Consider the following 22,692-nt stretch of genomic DNA (forward strand, 5'->3'; position numbering starts at 1 on the left):
TCCATTTAATTCAGCAGTTCAGTGATTTTCTACATGAAAAAGGTGTCTTCCAACATCAGTCCCTATAATCTATTCCAATCTAAACATAGCATCCAGTCTTAACAGTTTCCAAATACCCAAGAATTCCCTTTTATGTAATAGGAGTATTGATAGGTGTACTACTAGGTACCTCTGGCTGCTTGCTACTATTTTTTTTTGCTTAAAATACAGGAACTCTGGGCAGCTCAGTGTACTTCACAAATGCTAAATGAACGAGATCTGCATTTCCCCAGCTGTAGATACTGTGGAATATAGATACAGGGCGTGAGTTCCCTGGACACTGGTAGAAAGCAGCCATTCTTTTCCCACAGGGGAAATGGAATCAGACAGATATGAAGGATCCTGGCCAGAGTCTGCGGTGCTGAATTAGTGGCACAAAATTCTGTGTTTTGTGTCTCCCTGTTGTTTTTCATTATTTGCACTGTTGTAGTGCTGAGGATGTCACCTTGTGAGCTCTGGAAGGCTGATGTTCAGTGTTACACCTGCAGTCAGTGCGTGCTGCAGGATGACTGCAGGCTTCTACATGTAAGTAAGCAACTGAGCACAGACCACAGAGCTTAGCACGAGCCAGTGAATACTTCTTTCTTGTGCAGGGACTTGGGAGAGTCTGGACATAGAAGAACTAATTGACAATGATTTGCTGATCTTGATACAAGCTCCTGTGGGTAGCTTTGCTTTTTCACTTTGCTAGCAGTACCTGAAATTAGTCTGAAAATTTTCACAGGGACTTGCTTTAAAATTGGTAATATTTAAAATGGTGTATCAGAAGAGTGTACCATAGTAAAGTTTTGTGTGCTGCATTTTCTGATGTCTAGCTGGGGGAATTACTATGAATGCAGCTTGTTATACTAAACTAATTTTTCCTGCCAGTCTGCTCAAGTTCTTCAGTGGGATGTGTGGAATTTGCATTGTGAGTACTGTTTCTATCTACATCTCTTTTCAGGTTTCCCCTTTACACCACATTTTTTCTTTATTGTCTTGTTAGGCTTGCTAACATTTTTCATTCTTACAGCAACCTGGACAGAAAAAATGATTTCTGGCTCTGAGTTCTCTAGAAAACAATTTCTGATCTTTTCAGCTTGAATGTGAGGAAATGGAACAGCAGCATATGAACCCTTTATGGGATAGATTTTGACAGATAGTATTATCTTTCAGAAAGAAATGAGTATGCTTGCTGCCAGAATGTGCTGCTGTCTCTGCCCCAAATTCTATTTTTATTTCTGTTCTCCTTAGCAAAACAGAACAATAATAAAACATTCATTTTACTCTTTTTTTTTTATTTATTATTTTTTTAATCTTTTCCTAGCCTAACTCTGCAGAGCAGCCTGCAAGTAGAGATGAAGTCTTTGTAGAATGGCACCTGCTGATCCTCCAAGATCTGCCCTGAGCCTTAGATCCCTTGACAGTGCTGCATTATTCCTGTCAGGTGAGAAGTGGGCTTCTTGCACTCACACTTCACTTGTTGGCTGGCCTAGCTTTTTATTTTGTAAAGTCTTCAGTTTTCTTCATTAAACTTGAGTTAGAGATTAATTTTACTGAAATTGAAAGAGAGTTGATTTTTACTACCCAAAGCTTTGAAGAGGTTGCAGCTGGCTGGGCTGTGACCACAGAGAGGAGGAGCAGAGATGGGAGCAGAGCACCTTGGGGACACTCTCATTGCTTCCAGACTTGGGGAGAAACAGGGAGAGCAGTAGGTGCCACTCCGCACACACTGAGTACTCATTGTGTTGGTGCCCTGCAGCCAGTCTCCTGGCAGCTGTCCACTTCTCTTATGCAAGATAGCTGGCTCTACCCTGAATATGCCAACTGGCAATTGTTGTTAACTCTTTTTTCGTTTCACAGGAATGGAAATGTTTTGAGTGATAAAAAGGTGTCTTTCCATAGAAGTGAGCATGCACACATCTACACCCACACCTCTGAACTGTTTGATAAGTTTCTGAGCATGATGTGCCAAATTTCACAAAGCTCCTGCTCAGTTAAGTCCACATCCTAACAAAAATGGTTTAGGCTGCTTGACCTACCTATGTTACAGAAATCATAATAATGTGGAAAAATATTATGCAAGAAGGAAAACTTGAGGACAGTAGATGGGAAAAGGAGAATCGATTTCTATACAAAAGCAGACATAGAGGCAATTTTAAGTTGGAAGCTGTTCCACTTTGTATCCACAAGGGAATGATAGGATAAATTACATCTAAAATTTTTCTCTTAAGTATAGTCATTGAATTTTAACATCAGGTAACACCATATTATATGCACTAAATAAAACTTTTCTTCCAGTTCCAAAGTGATAATTTCATTAGAATTGCATTAAAATAAAGAATGAATTAGTCCATTTTCAGATACTTTCATTCCTGGTTTGTGCATCCTGAATGCACTGTTGCTCTGGAGAGTTTCTTTCCAAATTCAGGCAAGCTATTCAGAAAGCTTTGTGCTAAAGAGACCCTCTTGTACTACTTTCATCTGTCCCTGGTTGTGTCATCTAGCTAGCAGGAGGTCACAATCTGCAATGCATCTCTTGTATTTGTCTGGAGTCCAGTATTGCTAAATGTAGAAAAGGAAAGTAAAGTAATTTTTCTGCAGCTGGCAAATGATAAGTAATTTCTCTAGAGGTAGTAATGCAAGGCAGAACAGAATACAGAATTTTTTTAGTAATGGTAAAAGACCCAGGAGGCTTAGGAATGGTTCTATGAGCATTACATTAAGGAAGGACTTCATAGGAAGACCATGACATGGAGATAACAGGGATGTTTATGTGAGAACAAGCAGAGCTAAAGAGACTTGTAATACACAGAGACTTATGGTTAACTGAAAATGGGATCTGGTTCTTTCTTAACCAAGGTGTTTATGATATTTGTTAGCTCTGCATCTTTAATAAGTCTTTATAAATTTCAGTTGTTCTTCTTCACTTCCTACAATTTGGCCTCAGATTCACAGTCTGAATTCATTGATTTGTCTATACATTCATCCACTGCTTGCTTTTTATCTCTGAAATTTTGCATGTCAATGTAGCAGCCGTAGGATTTCTGCAAGTGAACAGAAAAATTATACAATGCACCAGCTATTAAGGATCTTGAAGACCTAGTTAGACCAAAGTGTGATCATGTAAAGTAACTGACTTAGTTTTACAGTTAAAGGTAGTGAAGCAGGGAGAACGTAAGTATTTTGCCTGACTTATGTAACAGTCTTTGCAAAGTTATACCCAGCCCAGGATATTGATCTGAGTAATGAAGCCACTATCTTTTAGTCATTCTTCCAAGAAAACACTGGTTGCAGTTGAGCAGGGACAATTCTCATCCAAAATCATGTTAGAAAATATTCTAGCATGCAATATGTTACCTTTATGTGTGTCTAATCTCTCTCACTGAGTTTAAGAATTGTTTAATTTCTTGGATGATGTATTCTTATTGTAGTCTTGGTTCCTTCTTATTTAGGCAGCTTTTGTCCAGGTCATTTGCCTACAAGTTTGCTCAAAAAAACTTATTTCCCCTTACTCTGTGAAGATTTTAAAAATATAGTAGGGAGGAAGAAAGAAGAATCTGTCACGGGCATAGACTTTCTAGCTTTACAGGAAGCAGTAGGTATCAGTGATACCAATGGAAAAAGAGCACTCATCTACAAATCCTGTGAGTTTCAAGCAAGAACCTGTGATGGGGTGAATGTGGATCCTTTTTGGAGACAAACACACCCCTTGAACACTGCCTCTGCTGTCCTGCTTAAGACTGGGTCAGCACACACAGTTTGAGTGGAAAATCACCTGTTAATGTGTTTGATGGTATGGATGTGTGTTCTGCATTTAAAATGAAATAAAATGGTTTTAAAAGAAAATAAAGTGACAACTATGTTGTACTGTGTTTAAATGAGCCCTAGGGCACTGTGTCTCCTTCTGTTTACAAAGAAAGAGATGGTAGTGTTGCCTGGAGAGCTGTGTTGTTCACCTTGGAAGGGTCTGATCTCCTGATCTGAAGGATGAAAAGTCCTGTGGTTTGCTTGGCCCTTAAGACTCTTGCTTCCTGCCTCAGATTTTCTGGCCGCTGGAGGTAAAGGGGAGTAAAGATTTCTGAAGAAAGCTGTTCTCCTCTTCAAAAGAGAATTTTCTAATTATGTCTAATGAAAGGATCTTAAAAGTTTATTTCATTATAGGACTGCAGAGAGGTTCAGAATTTTAAGACAGATGTTATTATCTGGTGTTTTCCTTATCTTTTCCCAGATTTTTCTGATGTCAAGATATTGAAAGGCTGTTCCCTTACAATCTTTTGATTCTTTGTTTTCTATTTGGCTTATCTAGAAAACTTCAAATAGTGTGGCCTCTCTAAGGGGGTAAGGGGAAAGGGGAGTCTTTATTCTCTTTGATCACAGGCCAGTGCTTTCTTCTGAAATAGTATTGTTGTGTATAAATAAAGAAGGACTTCAAGAACTTCTGCCCACAGAGGTGGGTGAGGACAGAGGAGTGATCTTTCCTGAGTCAAAGATTGCTGAGGAGTAGTTATTGGCAACATGCCCATGAAGCTGAAAATAATACTAATCTTTCATGCCTAGTATAAAACTTCTATTGCTGTCTGGTTAGTGTAGACCAGGTACATCTAATAAAATATTCCTGTTGTTGAATTCCCATCAAAGAAAAATTTCCAGCCAGACATGTTCTTTTTGAGCAGAGGGCAAGTTATAATTTATGGAGCAGATAAAACCTTTCATTTCTCCTAAGACAAGTTATTTGCATCTATAGCGAGAATAGAAGATGCCTTTTCTTTTCCTGTTGTGAAGTGCCTGTAGAGCAAGCAGAAACAAACCTAGCACAGATCAGCTTGCACAAAGGAGGAAACGGGCCATAGGGATCTAAAAAAAACCTACATGCTTTTGGAAAAGCTGTTGCACAGTGCAAAGGTTCATCACCAGCCACAACTGATTTGCCCATAGCCCTCTTCTGAATCAGTCACAAAAATATTTTTGTCGCTTTTCCACTTTACGGTTTTGTAATATAACGTTATTCCTTGGGAGTACCTGCCTGTTTGCACAGCTATACTCACAATACCATCCGCTATTTGGATTCTGGCTGAGGTAATACAGTACCTTGACCTGAACAGTTTTAGAAACATGTGACAGTAATGATGTGATAATTTTGGATCACTGCAGAAGAAAATGAATTACAGAGCAGGTATTAGAAAGGAAATCACATGACATCTTCTTCAGCACCCCATTTTTAAAAATACTCCACCTCGTTTTTAGTTACTCTAATTAAAAAAAATAGTTATATTAAACATGTCAGTGCAAATCCTTATCTTGGATAGTACTAGCTTAACCCCCTCAAAGAGAGACGAGTTCTGTTGGATTTACATCAATGTCACTGAAAATAGAACTTGGCTTTGAGTCTTCTCATTTGACAAGATTTGTGACTTCCTGGTGGAGAGATGAATGAAGATTGATATTTCATTCTGATGACAGCCAGAAGAGTACTTTCACCCTGGTCACAAATTTCCCCCTGGACTTCATGATGCTTTGTGAGTGGGAATGGAGCTTCAAATTCCTAATAATCAGCAACTGTGCATTTGGGAGTCAGGGCCCTCAGGATTCCCAGATCTGTTGTCTCTAGCAGTGAATTCTGTTGTCTGAATAGAAGATACAATTTTCATGCTTACAGAGTAAGGCATCTAAGAAAGAAAATAAGTTATCATAAATAATAAAGAAAAACAAATAAGAATTTCTGCTTTACCTTGGTACACTCTTGCATCTAATGATGAAAGCAAGGATAATAATTAAAAGAAATAATCTGCTTTACAAAGGTTTACAGAAATAAGCTAGGCTTTTTGATTTGATAGTTTTAAAAAAATAAGGATTTTTTTCCCCCCAAACTCAAAAACTTCAGCCCAGAGTAACCATCTTGTACAACACTTAATAGTCAGTGTAGCATTTGGCTTGAGAGAATCTAATTTTCTTCTTGAGACAATATTAACAGGTTATTTCCTTAGTTGTTCTCTGAAATATCCTTTATATCCATGAAGCTTACTATGAGCCAGAAGACTGAGATTTCTGTTTTTTTCCATTACTGCACCCATGGGACAAAATGTCATACTAGCAAGGGGAATGGCAGTAAGGTCTGTTGCATTAAAAGGATGGAGTAATTTGGCAGAAAGTAAACCCCCTTGCTTTCTAACTCTCCTAACTGGAATGGGAGGTTAGGTGCGGCTAGGTTTAAATTCTGAGTGATAACCAATTTGCCACTACCAGTCCAGTCGCTTTTGATATGTAAATTAAACTACCATGATTCTGGATACACTAATAGTGGTCTGCACCTTCAGTCCAGTCACGCTGATGAACTAGTATGGCCACGCTCTAATGTTCGGTTGCGTTCAGTGAGAAACTTTGACAACTGGCTACTGAGTGCAGTTTATTTGTGCAACAAAGATACAGGTTTTTTTGGATTGCCGGTGATAGTGAATGTCTGCAAGAGAGCATGTGCAAATATGATGTTATTAAGTACAAAACCCATGAAAAGGTTATAAATAATACAGCCTGGCTATAAATGTTAGGGAGTAACAATCTAGAGAGATTTTTAAGATTCCCAAGAAAAGCGCTTAGTTTAAATCTCACCCAAGAGGTCCCAAGGAGGGGGAGAAGCAAGGCTCAGCCTGTCAGCTGATCCCGGTAGTCAGAGGCAATCTGAGACGGAGTTTCCTCTGACTTGCTCACAGTGAAATCTTCTCCTCAAAAATTCACCATTTCCCTGGCTATTTTTATATCCTTTCTACCTTCAAGGTGGAGTTTGAGTGACCATAGTCATACATACCTTTTATCATGATTGGTGTGAATTTCTCTTGCTTCATATTTAAAGGTACAGTTTACAAAAAATTGAGGACGCAGACTCAAAGAGGAGTGGTTGCACCTTGGCGGCGGGTAGCCTTTGGGATGGAGGTATGTTTTGGTATTAAAATTACACTAAAATGAGAAAAGTTCACAAAAACATAACTCTTTGGCAAGGCCTCGAAAAACTGTTGGCTCAGATGACCACATGGGCTGCTCATCTGTCCTTATAGGACCATTTCTTCCCATTTATCATCATGGAGCATGCCTACGGAGTCTCCACTCCACTCCACCCTCTATGGTATGTTGCAGGGTGTTGCTGTGTCAGTGGATTCCTTGTCTGCTGCAGCCGTGTCCCATCCTCAGAGCTTTTTGATTTTATACTTTTCCTTTATAGGTGAACAAAGCTACATTTTTTGTATAAACCTTTGTTTTCAGATGCAAACCTTAATTTTTCCATTAATTCCACAAGGTCATACGCTCATGCCATGCTGCAGTGATGCTTGGCTGTGGGCCGCTATAGTATACTAACATTTGTGGCTAAAGCTTAGTCTCATTTACCTCCAGCCCGTGTAGTTCCTTCAGGCCTTGAAACTGGAAAAACTTGTTTTTGGCAAGTGGTAGCCTAGTCATTTCACACCTAAGATATGGTGTTAATAAAGAACTAACAATTGTTTTAAAAACTTTATGCAAATCATTCAGATTAGATTTATTAAAAATTATGAAGGGGAGAGAAAAGTTTTAATGAATAGCTATGCTGTGCATTATCTGTGCACAAAGCAGATGTAATGATGCATTATAAATGCTGAGAAAATTTAATCAGTGTAGAAAAGATATAATGAAATGGTTGTTTAAACACTGCAAAGCTAATGTTATAGTAATTACTTCCCATTGAGCAAGACATGGTGCACATTATCTGGGCTGTTTGATTAGTGATCCTGCCTATGACAACTTGCCTTTTCTTAATTTTACTTCAATATAATTTAAAAAATCTTCAATTCAAACCCCAGTTAAAAAACCAAAAGTGAGCATGACATCAAATTCAGTTCTCCTTCCTTTTCCTTTCTCACCCACTCTGCACAGAAGTATTTGATTTACTATGACTATATGTGAAGATGCTGAACACTTGCACTTACTGAAAACATGGTTCTGTAGAGTTTGTGGTTTTCTCCCCTGCAAAGTGATACTGCAGTACTACCTGTAATGATAGTTATATTTTTCAAAATGTCCTTGTATAAGGTGGATTTGAATATACTGAAGTTTTGCTATGTAGTTTTTCTAAGGTTTCTTTTAAGTGAATAAAACATGGATTTCACCACCAATCTTTCACAGTTCTTCAGAGCCTGTAGTAATACTTTCTTACTAATAGCTGTATGCCAGTCCTTAAAATGAAGTGTATGGAAAATTCTTCTCATAGGTCCTCTTACAACTATATAGCTTAGACATGAATAAACAAGGAATTCTTATTCATCTTCTCTATTGATAATTATACGTAGCAGCTATGATTAGGACTTTGTCATTGGGAACTGTCTTAAAGTCACAGAGATTCTGAATTGTGGCTGATGGTCTTTTAGTCATGTTGGATCATAAATGATAGATGGAAACAGAATTCTTTCTGTAACCTCCAGTCAATGAGTCTTGCTCTAGGTTTTAAGACATGTTCTGGTCTCACTGAACACAGTATAAGTGAGGGCTTTCTACTGCTTTTATGAGAGCTGAATTAGAAAACTAAACCACCATCTTGCATTACTGAAGATCAGATCAGAAGGGAATTATTTTGCAAATGTGGAGTAACAACCTTTTACAGAAAAAACAGATCTCAAGAAGAAAGGATAGGCATTTAAAGAAAAGAAAAGAAATGATACTTTCCCAGATAATGTAATTGAATATATAAAAACGTAGCAAGATGTTGTGGTTTAACCCCGGCAGGCAACCATGCATCATGCAGCTGCTTGCTCATTTCCCGCCCCCCAGAGAGATGGGAAGGAGGATTGGAAAGGAATGTAAAACTCAAGGGCTGAGATAAGAATGATTTAACAGGTAAAGCAAAAGCCACACACCCAAGCAAAGCAGAGCAAGGAATCCATTCACCACTCCCCACGGGCAGGCAGGTGTTCGGCCATCCCCAGGGAAGCCGGGCTCCATCACGTGTAACGGTTACTTGGGAAGTCAAATGCCATAATGCCAGATGTCCCCCCCTTCCTTCTTCTTCCCCCAGTTTATATACTCAGCATGGTGTCATATGGTATGGAATATCCCTTTGGCTAGCTTGGGTCACCTGTCCTGGCTGCATTCCCTCCCAGTTTCCCGTGCCCCTCCAGCCCTCTTGCGGGCAGGGCCCAAGGAACTGAAAAGTCCTTGATTTAGTATAAACATCACCCAGAAACAACTAAAACCATCAGTGTGCTGTCAGCATTGTTCTCAGATCAGAGCCAAAACACAGCACTGCACCAGCTACTAAGAAGAAAATTAACACTATCCCAGCTGAAACAGGACACTAGGCTAAGTACAGCTATGCTACAAATTCTGCATTCTCTTCACAAATATTAGAAGAGTAAACGTATGAAAGATTGATTTTCTTGCTTTCAGTTTGAAGCATGTAAACCGTGCATGTTTCTGCGTTTTCTCTTATTGAACAAAATAATTCTTATAAACATGAAATTTAACTGTTATTTTAAATAATGATTTGTGTATAAGCCCTGAGCTGATATTGTCAAGATAAAGTTTTTGATGGTTTCAGGGTCAGTAAGAGCTTAACGTGGTAAAAAATATTAGAAAGAAACACCCTTCAGTGGAATATTCCAATTTTGATTTGTATGTAGACTTGAAAACTTAAAAAAATTTGTAGGAGTCTGACTGGGGATTTTGCAGTCAGACCATTTCTAATTAATGTAATCACAAGCTACTTCCCAAAACCAGTTTTTTTTGTGGTTTTGGTTAATTGCTCAGTTTCTTGGAGCTGACATGATATACTTTTTTGTTCCTGTGATACATGATAGTGTTTGCACACTGCGTGTACATTGCTCAGGAATAATTTCCATTTTTTTAATCCATGAGCTTATTTTGTAAACCTTTGATTCCATTCAAAGAAATTAAGAACACTGTTTCAGAAGTGAATGGCCCACTGATCTCAGACCTAGGTACCAGTTGATACAGTTAAGGCAGTTGGCATAAACCTAGAAATGAGAAACAATTTTCAGTTAATTTGAGAAAGGAAGAGGTGAAGCTCAAATAATTTAGGAACAAGGAGAGAAAGAACAAGTAGCAGCTGCTCCAAGAAACATTGGCTTGTATCAGTGCAGCATATGGAAGGGCAAATCATAAGCACATGATTTCATCATTCCTGTGATGAAGGCTTTGCCTTCAGATCAACAGAACACAAATTTTGTTGTTTTTGTGGTTAATAAAGAAGATTGGGTTATGGCTCCTCCAGCAGAATCCTGCGGAGTCACAAAAGAAGCCAAGACATGGCTTCCCTCCAGAAATGCTCTTTGTGTATGAAGAGAGTCTTAAATCAATAGCCTTAATGCTAAACTGAGCTAATAATCCATTGAACTGGTATTCATTTAAAAAAAAACTAAAGAAAAACCTCCAAACCAAAACACAACAAACAAAAAAAAAAAAAAAAAGAAAAAGAAAAAGAAAAGGAAGAAAAGAAAAAAATTGTATACTTACCTAGTTAGTGTGTTTAGTTTTCTTTAACTAGGTCTCATGCCCTGTTTAAAGCTGTTTCTAAAATCTTCAAGTTTTATGATGCCTGCAATCTTTACAAAAGTAAATAGTGTGTCATTGTGATGCATCCTACTTTGTTCAGAGTGCACTTTGGGCTCATAGCTGTAATTGCAGTCATGACATGAAGATACAGGGCAAACCTTACAGCCTGATTTATCTTTGTCAGAGGGGTAGCAATGCTCAACACTGAAATCCAGGGTATACGTGACTAAATAGAGCAATTTGTCAAGTATTTCATTGACACAAATTGAAATGAAACTAGTTCTTAGACTCTAGAGGTCACTTTACAACAGGAAGAATTCATTATCTAAGTATACACAGAGGAAAACTATTTCACAATTGAAGTTGATTTGTGAAAGATGGATGTATGCACATAAAACTAAAAACTCATAGGTCACGCTTGGAAAGTAAACTATAAGAACCTACAGGCTCTGGTATTCCCTGGCTAATAGCCCATCAGTTCCTCTGAAAAAAACCAGAGCAGCAGTTGTCATATTGAGGTCTATCAAGTATTTCAGACTCCTTTTGCATAAAGAAACACATAAATTACCTGCTTCGAACATTATTGAGGCAAATGTCTTTTTCATCATGTATGTATAGTAGAGTACTGGAGACAGACATACATGGCATCCCATCCTATGAAGAAAGGTCTTTTTTAAAGGTCATGTATTTCATTTCACCTATGGCCTACTTTCAAAATTCATTAGAATACTGCTCCTCTCTTGAAAGTGTGTTTACTTTCAACCATATCTCTTCATAAACCCAATTAAAATCCTTCCTGGGTTAAATCTTGATTCGGTCATGGAAGAAGAGGGAGTCTGCTATGCAGAAGCAGAAACAAACTCCATTTCTCTCGTTTGCGCAGAGACTGCTGGGATGTGAGAAAGAAGTGAGAAAAGACAAGAAGAAAGAAGTAATGAAAAAGGTATGAGAGGTGAAATACAAGTTTACAGCTGCAGTGAACTTTATTTTATGTGTTGCAGTGTTTTATGGCAGGGGACCATAACCACTGCTGGCAGGCTAAAGTCATCAGGAGGAGTGTTGCTGATCAGCAGTGACACCAGCATGGTCCCAGTGGTGTAGGTCTTCCAGAGGGGAGGAATATTGCTCTCTGTTGCAGAGCTCCAGCGGTACCTAGGCTCTCTTTTTTCAAAGTCTGTAAACTTGGGTTGTCTTTCACTTGTGTGGCCACTCTGTTTGGTTGTGAATGACAGCACTTCACATCCACTTTGCACACGTGTGAATGATGCCAGGCTGTGGAAAAGGAGGCCAAGTATGCAGGATTTTATTTCATGTGGTGACATCTCTTGAGGGCTCATTTTTCCACCGAAATTAAGGTCGAGGTTTGACTCTTTCTTATGGGGTGGAAAAGAAACAGATTGACAAAGGAGTAATTTGAAAACAAAGAAAATGGAAAAAAGTCTAAAATCCATCCTGAAAAGTGGGAATATGTTTACTGTGTTCTCTGTGTAGAAAATGTCCTGTTCAGGCATCTAGTGGAGAGAGATGTATAGATGTGTGGTCCTCAGATTTTTTAGACCAATTTAAAACCTGTAAAATGTTGGGACTACCATGTATCCTTTTCTGTACTTTTATTTATACACATCAGAGCTGTTAATATTTTTGGGTTTTATTTTCAGATGATACTTTGAGAAATATTAGTCTAATGTATTTGGGAAACAGAATCAGTTCAAGATAGCAATTCACTGCTCTGGATAGGAGCATTTTCCAGAAAAAGAGCCAAATTTCCTGATCTAGTATATTTTTAACCAGCAGAACTCTGTTTGGCATCGGAGACAGTACTCCTGCAGCTCTACTATCTGTCCAGGTGAAAGGTGCCACGCTCTTGACCTGGAAAACAAAGGCAGACAATTGATAGCTTGTCTTCCTTGCAGGTGTTCATGTTAGTTTTAGTGAGCTACTAAATAGCAGCTTTTGGCTGGGGCTATATGTGTGGTATCTGTTTGGTATATAACCTGATACCTCATGATTTGTGTCACAATGCTTTTCCTACCATTGCTTGGTTGCAGAGAACCTGTTTAACTGAAGCCTTTTCTAGCAGAAACATACTTTCTGATTGACATTTGTCACTGGGAAGGAAACCTCCTTTCGAATCCTTTTGTCCTATTCTAATTCTGCAGGTGTCTGTTAATATGCTCCTGATGGCTCTACTAAAGTTCATGGGGTATTCTTTGTTCTGAAACACAGGTAGACCAGAGCTCTGGTTTGTAAAGAGCAGGCTGTGGCACAAACTGCAGGAGAAAATGTATTATTTGGAAATGCAAATTCCAGTGCTATGCAATGTTGAAGAAAACAAAGGTTAAAAAAACATTGCTATGAGCGGCTTGGGGAAAAAAATACTTGTATTAAGGTGACTGTAAATAGTTAAGATTAATTTAATAGGCTAGAGATTTCTAACTAGTGAAAAATGACAACCAGGAGTTACTCAGCTTGCCTAGAAATATTTATTCTGATAAATGCACCAGTTTTCAGCCTCTGAGGAAAGTAAATACCTGGTGACAACATGTTGCTCAGTGCAGTCAGTAGAAAGCTTTGAAATTAGGAAGGGTAGCAGAGAAGGAAGTGGTCAACTCTCTTTCAAGAAAGAGAGAAGTCAGGAAATACTGAGAATCCAAATATTCAATCTGACAAGTATGTCTGAAGATCTGGGATTTTGGTCTGTGTCTGGTAGATAGAAAATGGGTTTGTATCTGGAGACTTCTTGGAGCAGTCTCAATGGTCTAGTGTGAAGGAAGAGTGCTAGGGAGGCAAGTATGACACAAACTAGAAGACAAACCAATGCATTAAATGAAAAAAAATTCAGTTAGCTGAAAAAATATTGTCACTTTTTAATGATTTTTGACTAATTGCAATTAATGGAAAAATGTAAGTAGCAAAGATAGAAATAGAAATACAACACTTATTAACAATAAGCAAGAGGAAGTTGTAAATCCAACTAGTTAGAAATTTTATTTTGGTAACAGGTATTTCTAATGCCCAATTGGAACTGTTTGTCAGTACTGAAATATTGCAAGCCAGTCAAGTTCATTGGTTAAATTCTACCTAGGACATTTGGTGTACAGCTAAGTGAAGGTGGCTTTACAATAAAATGTCATTGCGTGATTTTAAATAATCAATAACTAATAAAAATATAATCTGGAACTGTAACAATTGTGGTTGAATATTATAGTCTGAATTCTGGAATACTGGAGATATATAACAGTTGTTGAATCAGAATGCAGAACAAGGAAAGTTACTCTTTGAGCACTGTTTTGAATACGTAAATATGAGGTCTTACATTACTGTGGAAATTCAATGTAGAAGAGATGTGCAAGTCATAGTGTAAAGTCACTGAAGTCTCTGACAATTGCTGATGATTATTTGTTTTCTCCAATGATAATACATGAGTGTTTGTCACATTTACAGCCTTAAACTGATTGTTGATAGTTGTAATGTGTTTACTTCTAATATAAGGAAAAGGGAAGACACCAAGCAGTCAAATGTTTATTTTAAGTTAAAAAAGCCTTATTTATCAAAGGTAAGGACAACTATTAATAAAATTCTGATGGAAAAAAATGAATAAAAATTTGAATCTTACGGTATGTGGGGAAGTGAAAAAGCTGCAATAATGTGGCTGGTAAAGAGGATAATTTTAATAAAGGTCTTCTGTTTCAGTGGAGAAATAAAGTTTTCAATTAAAACAATAAAAGCAATTTCAAATAAAACAATCTAAATAAAGGGGGAAGTATGATTTACTCTAAAACTTAAAAGTTAGGGATGTATGAAACACTTAAGGAAATCTAGAATCATTGTGCTAAGGACAAGAGAGACAAAATGTTTAAAATTTTGTGTATATAGGAAACAAAGAATGGCAAAGTCCATTTATAGACAGAGACAGTAAAATGATGATTTGGGGAAGAGACAAGTATTCATAACCATTTCTCTTCTGTATCCAAAAATAAATTGGATGATGTGCCAGTATCACCTAAGGATGACACACTGCCTTCTCATTCACTAAAGAGAATAGTAATTAATGATGTTTAAAGATAAACACTTAAGACAGAAGGCCCGGAGAATTTGTACACAGTCTAATACCACTGGGTAAGATGTCTTTCTTGCTAGCATTAATATTTAATGAACGTGGAAGATTATAACACTTCAGAGACCTATTTGAAGTAGACAAGCATACCATGGGTAACTTGTTAAACTGAGTTGAGCCTTAGGCACTGTAATAGCAAGGCCTGATATTGGATTTGATTAAACAAAACAGTAATGCGGCAAGTTCCACATTTTTTATATGGAAAGCAGGTTTTGTTCAATCAGATCATAACTTTCGTTGCTCAAGGTAACTGCATAATAAACACTTGAATGGCATTCATCCAATGATATTCCAATTGTAAAAGGACACTAAAATAGTATCAGTAAATCAAATGTGTGTTAAATAAGTTCAAAGCTGGATAATGGATGTCTCAGAGAAAATCACTTTCAATAGTGGTGTTTCTAGTGGGTTTGTTGGAGTATGTACTAGATTGATGGAAGCATCAAGTAGGGTTTTATTACCTGGAAATAAAAAGTTACGGTTGTTAAAAAGTTGTTGACTATAAGATTATAAAGATTGTTAGAAGAGTAAATAAGAACTGGATTTAATGACCATGCTTTGTATTATTTCAGCATATTTTATTTAAGTACAGATATTTCCTGTATTCCAAAGGAAAAAAAAGAGTGAGAAGAACATGTTGGACTTGTTTTGGAAAAAAATCTGGATGCCACAGCTGGCAAATACTCAGAAGAAACTATCAGTGAATGATTCTGTGCTTAAAACAGCCGTAGATGTGTTTCTGGAATGAATAAACATGAGTAATGAGTAGGAGAAAACGGAAAGTGGGGAAGTGTACATCTGATATCACAATACTGTGTATTGTACACAGTTCTGTAGCTGTGTTTTGAAAAAGGTTTTAAGGAATTAGGAACAATGGAACAAATATCCACCAGAATGTGGTGAAGTGTGTAATGTAAAATATGTTCATGTGAAAGGCCTTTACCTCAATACATCTCGATCATCAATGAAAATAATTCAATACAGACCACAGCTACCTGAGAGGAAAAGGCAGAGTATTTAACCTAGCTGAGGTGCACCAGAAGGAAGAACCAATATCTGGAACCTAAAATCAGACAAATTCAGGTAGGAAGTTTAAGGGAAGGTGATGAGTCATTAGGGGAAGCTATCAAAGAAAGTGGTGATTTTTTCCAATACTCCCTGTCCTGCTGTTCTTGACTTAAGACTGTTTATGAAATATGCTTTAGTCAGACACAGTTTAGACTTTAATACCGCTAATTGTTACACTCCTAACAAGATCAGCAAGGTTAAATCTAATTATCTGTTATATAATGGGAGTGAACTCTATGTTGAAATGTTCTTTATTTACATTGATACATGAAACAGAAAGAACACCTTATGCTATTAACTCTATTAACTCTTCTTGTCTGCTCCTACAGGGATGACAGAGGACACCATATCAATATTTTAAAAATGAGAAGAACTGGGCGTAACAGTTTCTTGGGTTTACCACAAAATCTAGTCCTGTCTCATCATTACCTAGTGTTGTTTGAAATTTTCTTGTCTGGAGTCAGGAGCACGGAGCACACAGGTTACAAGCCAGCCTGAGGGACATGATATAGAATCTACATGTTTGTCTCTGAGCATTGCTGTCAATTCCTTCTGCTTGATTGTAGTTTAATGTCTTGCGCATAATAAGTGCTAAAGGTATTTTGGGCAATTTCTTCTTTCTATTCTGCTTGAAGTAAAACATGAGCACAAAAAATTCTATAGTGATGAGTGACTCATCCTTTAGCTGGAGTTAATTTAATGAACAAATTCTAAATAGTGAAGATGCTGCACATTGATTTCAGCAAAAGCAGAGCTTTCAAAATTACCTTCCCATTCCCTATTAAAAAAGGAGCAAAAGAAATTGCTTTCCTGCTTTGACTGAAATGGTCAAATGCTTAAACAAGAATTCGGTGCAGATTTGCATTTATTGTATTTGTGATCTTGAAATGTAAGAAAAAGCAGTTGTAACTTTCCTGAATTATCTCATTTATTCCTATGCTAGCTACAGCTTATTCAGTACTACCAATGGTAGGCAAGAAAATTAAATGCCTCTGTAAATTTTAAGGCATCAGAAACTCAAGGTTCAAGGTTCAGAGGGTTGATGATAGGATCCTATGTGTTTTAAAGCCATAAACATAGCTGATCAGCTAATGCAAATTTTTCCATGTTAACAATAATCATTCTTCCTGCAATCTTACTGTTTTGCAAATACCTTTTCCAAAATTGCTTCAAGGATGAAAATAATTGATTTTGTAAGTTATAGAAGTTTCATGGTGAGAAATGCACAGAAAATAGTAGGGGGTCCATAGTACCCGTTTAACTGTAGACATTTTGGTGTTGATTTTTTTGCTCACCTGCTTGGCAAGTTAGGAGTACTTTAGCAAAAATATTGAGTGACACTGGTGTCAAGTGATACTATATGCTTATTCATAGTGCCCAGTATGTCAGCACTTAGTGTGGTAGGTACTCTTCAGAGAGTGTGCTTGTGTAATTAAAATGTTAGAAACCAAAACATGGCAATGAGATTTGGACAGCTGGAAAGCAAATGACCCAGGTAATGTGAGCAGGACTTCACACTGTCTAATATCTTGCTAATCCTACTTTTATAATTTTACTGAATTTCTGTAGGTTTTGGGCAAGGATTAGAATTACATAGATGAGCGGTAGAAGAGTTAGATTCATTGTGACAGAAGTATTAGAGGGAAAGAAGGTATACCAACTAAATTGAATCCTAGTTGTATAATCACACATTCATTGGGAACAAGAAAAGCAGAAGCAGTTTACAAAGAGCTCTGAACACCATAGTGTTCAGAGAGCAGATTTCTTACTGTTTGGTAACTGGTTTGTATCACAGGCTTCCAGATTTAGGGTGTTTTCCTGATATTTCTTTTGCATCACAGTAATAAACTGACCCCATCTGAGAATCTAGATTTTTATTTTGGACCCAGTTACTCCACAGACGTTGAGTGGCTAATACTGATCTCATGACTATTGTCTGTATCACTATGCAATATATTACTTGCCACAAAAGTCACAAGGCTATGGTTTCGTTAACAAATGGCTAATTGTTCTGGAATGCAATTGGAAACTTCTTTGAAATCAGGCAGAAAAAGGTGTAAATTCTCAGAGGAAAAAAACACTGGGAGAATAAAATACTTTGTGCCTGTTGACACATATGAAGATATTTTTCCAGTGACCCTAAAGGGGCTTGAACCCAAATTATGGTGCAGACTCTCAGGATTGCAAAGGCTTGCTAAATAAATTGGAGACCAGTTTTATCTGCTGTATCTTGGAAATAATAATTTTACACAGCTCTGCTTCCACCATCCATTTCCAATCAGTGGAATGATTGTTTTGTTATTGTTCCAGTCCCAACAAGTTTGTTTGTGTTGGAAGCATATTTCCCAGTAGTAAACATGACTTTAAGCATATAGGAAATGAAGCAGCTATCCCTGAAGAAAGTGAAGGAAGAAAACTCCCATCAGTACTGTAAGCTAAGAAGAAAACAATTGGCCCAAATGACAAGCCTGTGTTACAAGTCCCCATAAAAACAGTGAGCATCCCTATTTCAGTATCACTGAAGTGTCTCACCATACCACACCAATGAGGGTAAAGTGGCAGCATATGCAGTAGTATGTCACTTGCAGAAGAAAATGTAGGAATACTGAATACTTTGAAATGCTATTAGGCCAACATCTGACTGCAACTGTACTTATAACTTAGGGTATTGCAGAGCACTGACTCATCAAAGTGGCCCACCGATTGCTGACATTTCGGATGCCTCTACTTTCATACACCCTGTTTTCTTGGAGTAACATAAAGCATGACAATGCATTCAGGCTGTGTCTTAAGTTCAGATGAAAAAATCTGTGTTGAAGGTGGGAACAGTAAAAGACGTCCCTTCTTTTCCTGCTGTTTCCTTCCTGTAATGTCTGGTATGAATATTTTTACTTCCCTCTTTGTGGGTGAAGAGGAACTCCTCTAAGGAGTACTAAAGAGGTGTGGTGTGATTCTTCATACCATTGCTTCTAGTTAATATACCCTTTAAGAATTTGGAAAACCAATTAGTTTAAGATTGATGTCCTCTTACTGCTAACTCATGGTAGTGGATATGAATAGGTCAGGAGAATGGGTGACATGGAAACTCACAGTTCTTCCAAAGCCTCCAGGGTAGGGAGCTGCACTGTGGGGCCAAGCGGTACCATGGTGGGAGGAGATGGGGAGGCTGCTTGTAACAGAAGAGTAAGGGGAGGCATGGAGAACATTACCCATTGCTGCAGTTATTAATGTGTGTCTGTGGTGTTTTAAAGTGATGTTTTCCTCAGGTGTGTGCTTTTGATACTTCAATAAATGCCTGGGCTAGAATCAGACTGTCAGGATGCACAGCACTGAAGATGTGACCTGAAGAACAGATGTTTAGGCTGCACCCTTATTCAGACCACATCAGAATTTGAAAAGCTGAAAAACTGTGAGCTGCAGGTAGGAACTGAAGAGACTGCTTTAATTAAGATGAGCGCATGTACAGAGGGTATGTAACTGAAAGATTTGTTTCATACAGGAGCTGTAAGTCCTTTGCTGCAGACGCTGGAAGGCCATACAGGCAATGAGGTAAGCTTAGGGAGGGAAAGGAGCCTCTCACAGGAAGCACTGCAGCAGAGATTTGGCTATTTCAGTCTTTGCCATGGGGACCTAGATTAGATTTTTCACAGATGATTGGCACCTGTTCCCTGTGCTTGACAGAGACCTCTAAATTGCAGGAGGATCCCTGAGCTATGCTTTCAGCATGCAGCTTTATAGAACACTAAGTACTTTCTGAAATAAGGTTTCAGTTGTCTTACACTGAGCATCCACATACAATGGAACATTTTGACCTTGTTACTTCAGTAAAAGAAGAAATGTAGTATCCGACACCTCACCATACCAGGGTGTTTCAAAGATGCACTGTTCACAGCCTTTGGCAACCTAAAAAATCCAGACAATAAATGCAAACATGTTGAACTGTGTTTTGTTGTATGTCTAACTGTTCTGTGGTGAGTCTGTGGCTGTGCTTGACTATTCAGGGTGCCCACAGAGAATCCTCTAAAAGTAATTCACTCTCAAAATACTTATTTTATAAACAGATAGATCAGGACTTTGCTGTAAAAGATTTTGCTCCTAATAGACTATAAAATCAGCTATTCCCATAGACCACTGTTCTCATTGCCTTGTTTAAATCAAGCATTCTTTTGCAACTAGAATAGTTATTTTTTTGAAAGGGAGATTCACAGAGGTGGTAGTAGCAAGGACTAATTCAACTAAGAATATACAATGCAGCTTAATTAATGTGTAAAGCTCACAGAGATAATCACTCCTTCTGACTGCTGTATCATTGAGATTAGACACTGAAAAATCTTCCTTCCTGAAGGTTCTCAAGACAAAAATAAATCTGTGAGCTTTACATCTTTAGTTTTTCATTTTTATTTCCATTCAGTTTTACTGATTGAGCACAAACTGCAGGAGCCCTGAGTATGTGCATGCAAACGAAAAAATGAAGTACCTTTTTTATAAGCCTCAGAAACTTCAGAGGGACTGTATTGCTTTCACTCAGCAAAAACTACTTAAAAAAAAAAAAAAAAGATAAACCCATATTTGATAGCTGCTGAAAGAGGGAATAATCCAGATACAGACATTATGGCACAACATGCCATGCAGTTTCAATCTGTTACACTTTAGTAGCACATCAGTCACAATGAGCCCATTGTGAAAGGTTTTCATCTCTTTGTATATTTTTAGGAGACCCCTGGAGGCAGTGGGAAATATGTATATTTTTGTGTGAGGAAGTGCGAACAAACTGTCTTTGGGATAATCTGAACAGTTGTTGATTCATAATTCTTATATGGATCCTATAATTGAGATTTCCCAGCTGTGCTTGATGGAACTCATCATCTCATCTAATGCCGATAGTTCCCGAAAGGCTGTTCCAGATCTCGTCAGTCCTGAAACACAAGATGGGTGGAGCAGACCATAGCAAGTGCCCACTTCACAGAGACCTCATTCAGGCTTTGGGTGTCAGCATTTGCCAGCAGACAGCAGTTGGAGTCAAGTCAGAGACAGACAATGACAGATTTAGCATCTTGCTCCAGTTGTAAAGGCAGCCCAGTGCACATGCACAGACTTGTAGTATGAGGAGTATGCCAAGGAGCTGCCAGTGCCTCCCTGCTATAAACAGCACCTGTGCTGCCAAATGGTGGTGTCGCTCCATGGCCAGCTCTTTCCACGGTGCCTCAATTTTATGAAGGCAATTCCCAGGGCCTAGTGCTGCTTTCTCTGGGGATGAGGGGGTGGTAGAATTAAAAAACATGATCCCTTGTCCCTGTCTTAAGTGAGCAGTTCACCTGGCCACATGATGCTGAATGCTTTCTCAAGTTAAGCTGTCTGCTAAGTAAATAAAAGCCATTTGACTCCAGTAGTGTGACTATCCATCACTATCCAACAGAGCACAATCTGTTGTGTGGATAAGCCTCCAGAGGTCAGTTTACCTAAAGATTCAGGTTAAAGGTTTCTCTAGACTTATCAGTCTGCTACTCCAAATTACCTTCAATCAAATCTTGCAAGTGAGGCTGGACTGAGAAGTTGCTCATATCCCTCAAGTGCAAAGACCTGCATTTCTCTCATGTGGCTTTTTTTTTTTTCTGAGATCAAGTCAAACTCATTTGCAAACAACAGATTTTTTCCCCATCTAGCCAATGCTCACTTTTTCTCCATATTCTACAGAAATGTTATAATAATTTCCATGACTTGAGGCTGTGTGAAATGTTCTGTTCCATTTTCTATGTCCTTAGAGGCTATGAACAAGAAACAGTAATGGACATTTCTTTCATCCCCTTCCCACACTGCTGTGGGAACAAATGCCCATCAGAAAAAAACCCACCAAAATTGCCTTTATGCCAGGTGAAGCTGTAGATGCAGCTTGCCCAAGACAATGTATGCATTGTCTTCCCAGACCAAAGTATAACCATGAATTTCAAACTGGCCTTTTCAGGTGGATTTACCGTGCAGTAGAAGCATATTAAGGCTTCAAATCCATATATAGGCCTCCAGCAGCAAGTTAACCAAGCCACCAAACCTCCATTCACTTACCAATGAACTATTGCTTCAAGAAAACTGTAAGAAGAAATACTTGATGTTAAGTGCTGCGTATGTGTTTTGTACTTTACAGTCTCATAGTAGCATTAAGGGAAAAGTAAAGTGGGAAACTGGGTTAACAAATGCCAAAGTGGTGGTTGCCTGGGGAACTTGAATTCAGATCTTTTTGCAGTACATTTATAAGTCAGTTTTTGAGCACAGGTTTTTTGTTTGTTTATTTGTTTGGTTGTTTTTTTTTATTTTTTTTTTTTTTTATTTCAGCATGGGTAAAACAATTAATCTGCTGTTATTCTTTACTAGGACAAATGACTCTGGTTATTCTGGAACTGAAACTGAAGCTTAGAAATTACATAGGAAATGTGAGCCTAAGCAGTTAAAGACAATATACTGGAAAGTGCTGGGTAACCTTAATGAATGGCAATACCATGAATTATTTTACCAAAAATACTGAGAAAATTAGATACTTTTAGATTTCATCTGCTTTTTTTCTTTAGTCACTCATATGTTTAGTTTGTTCTTGATCATAATATAGAATGAAATTTGTTAATATTGGAAAACAAAGGATCACTATTTCATGGTTTAAGGGTCACCTTCTGAAACAGTTATCACAATGTTATCTGAAATACAGTATCCCCCTGCAGTCTCAGGGAAGATGTGCCTGGAGTCTCTGCTGAAATCTGTAATTCATCTGCAGGAAGGCTACTGCTTGTAACGTAAACCCAAGCACCTCCACTAGTCCAGGGGCTTCTCGAGAAGGCATACATCTGTATGGGAAAAATCTGACTTGATTTTATAATAGTGACCATTGTGAGCCTGTAACAAGGATTTTTGCAGGAGCTGTAATCTCACAGTTTGTCCTTTACTTTTGGTGCCATTTCCTGCATTTACAG

The 22,692-nt window shown here is 38.0% G+C and overlaps 1 long non-coding RNA gene across 1 annotated transcript in view; it reads left to right on the plus strand.

Moving 5' to 3' along the window:
* The window catches only part of LOC308056424, a 78,544-nt gene that overhangs the window by 26,220 nt on the left and 29,632 nt on the right, over positions 1 to 22,692 (plus strand). Inside the window, exons 1-2 of the long non-coding RNA XR_013924825.1 lie at positions 1 to 19,156; positions 19,236 to 19,285. The exon at positions 1 to 19,156 is cut by the window's left edge and continues 26,220 nt beyond it. This is a non-coding gene — a long non-coding RNA (uncharacterized lncRNA). The remainder of the gene's footprint in view (positions 19,157 to 19,235; positions 19,286 to 22,692) is intronic.

The sequence above is a fragment of the Falco punctatus genome (assembly GCF_963210335.1).
Source record: "Falco punctatus genome assembly, chromosome: Z".
Lineage (NCBI taxonomy): Eukaryota > Metazoa > Chordata > Aves > Falconiformes > Falconidae > Falco > Falco punctatus.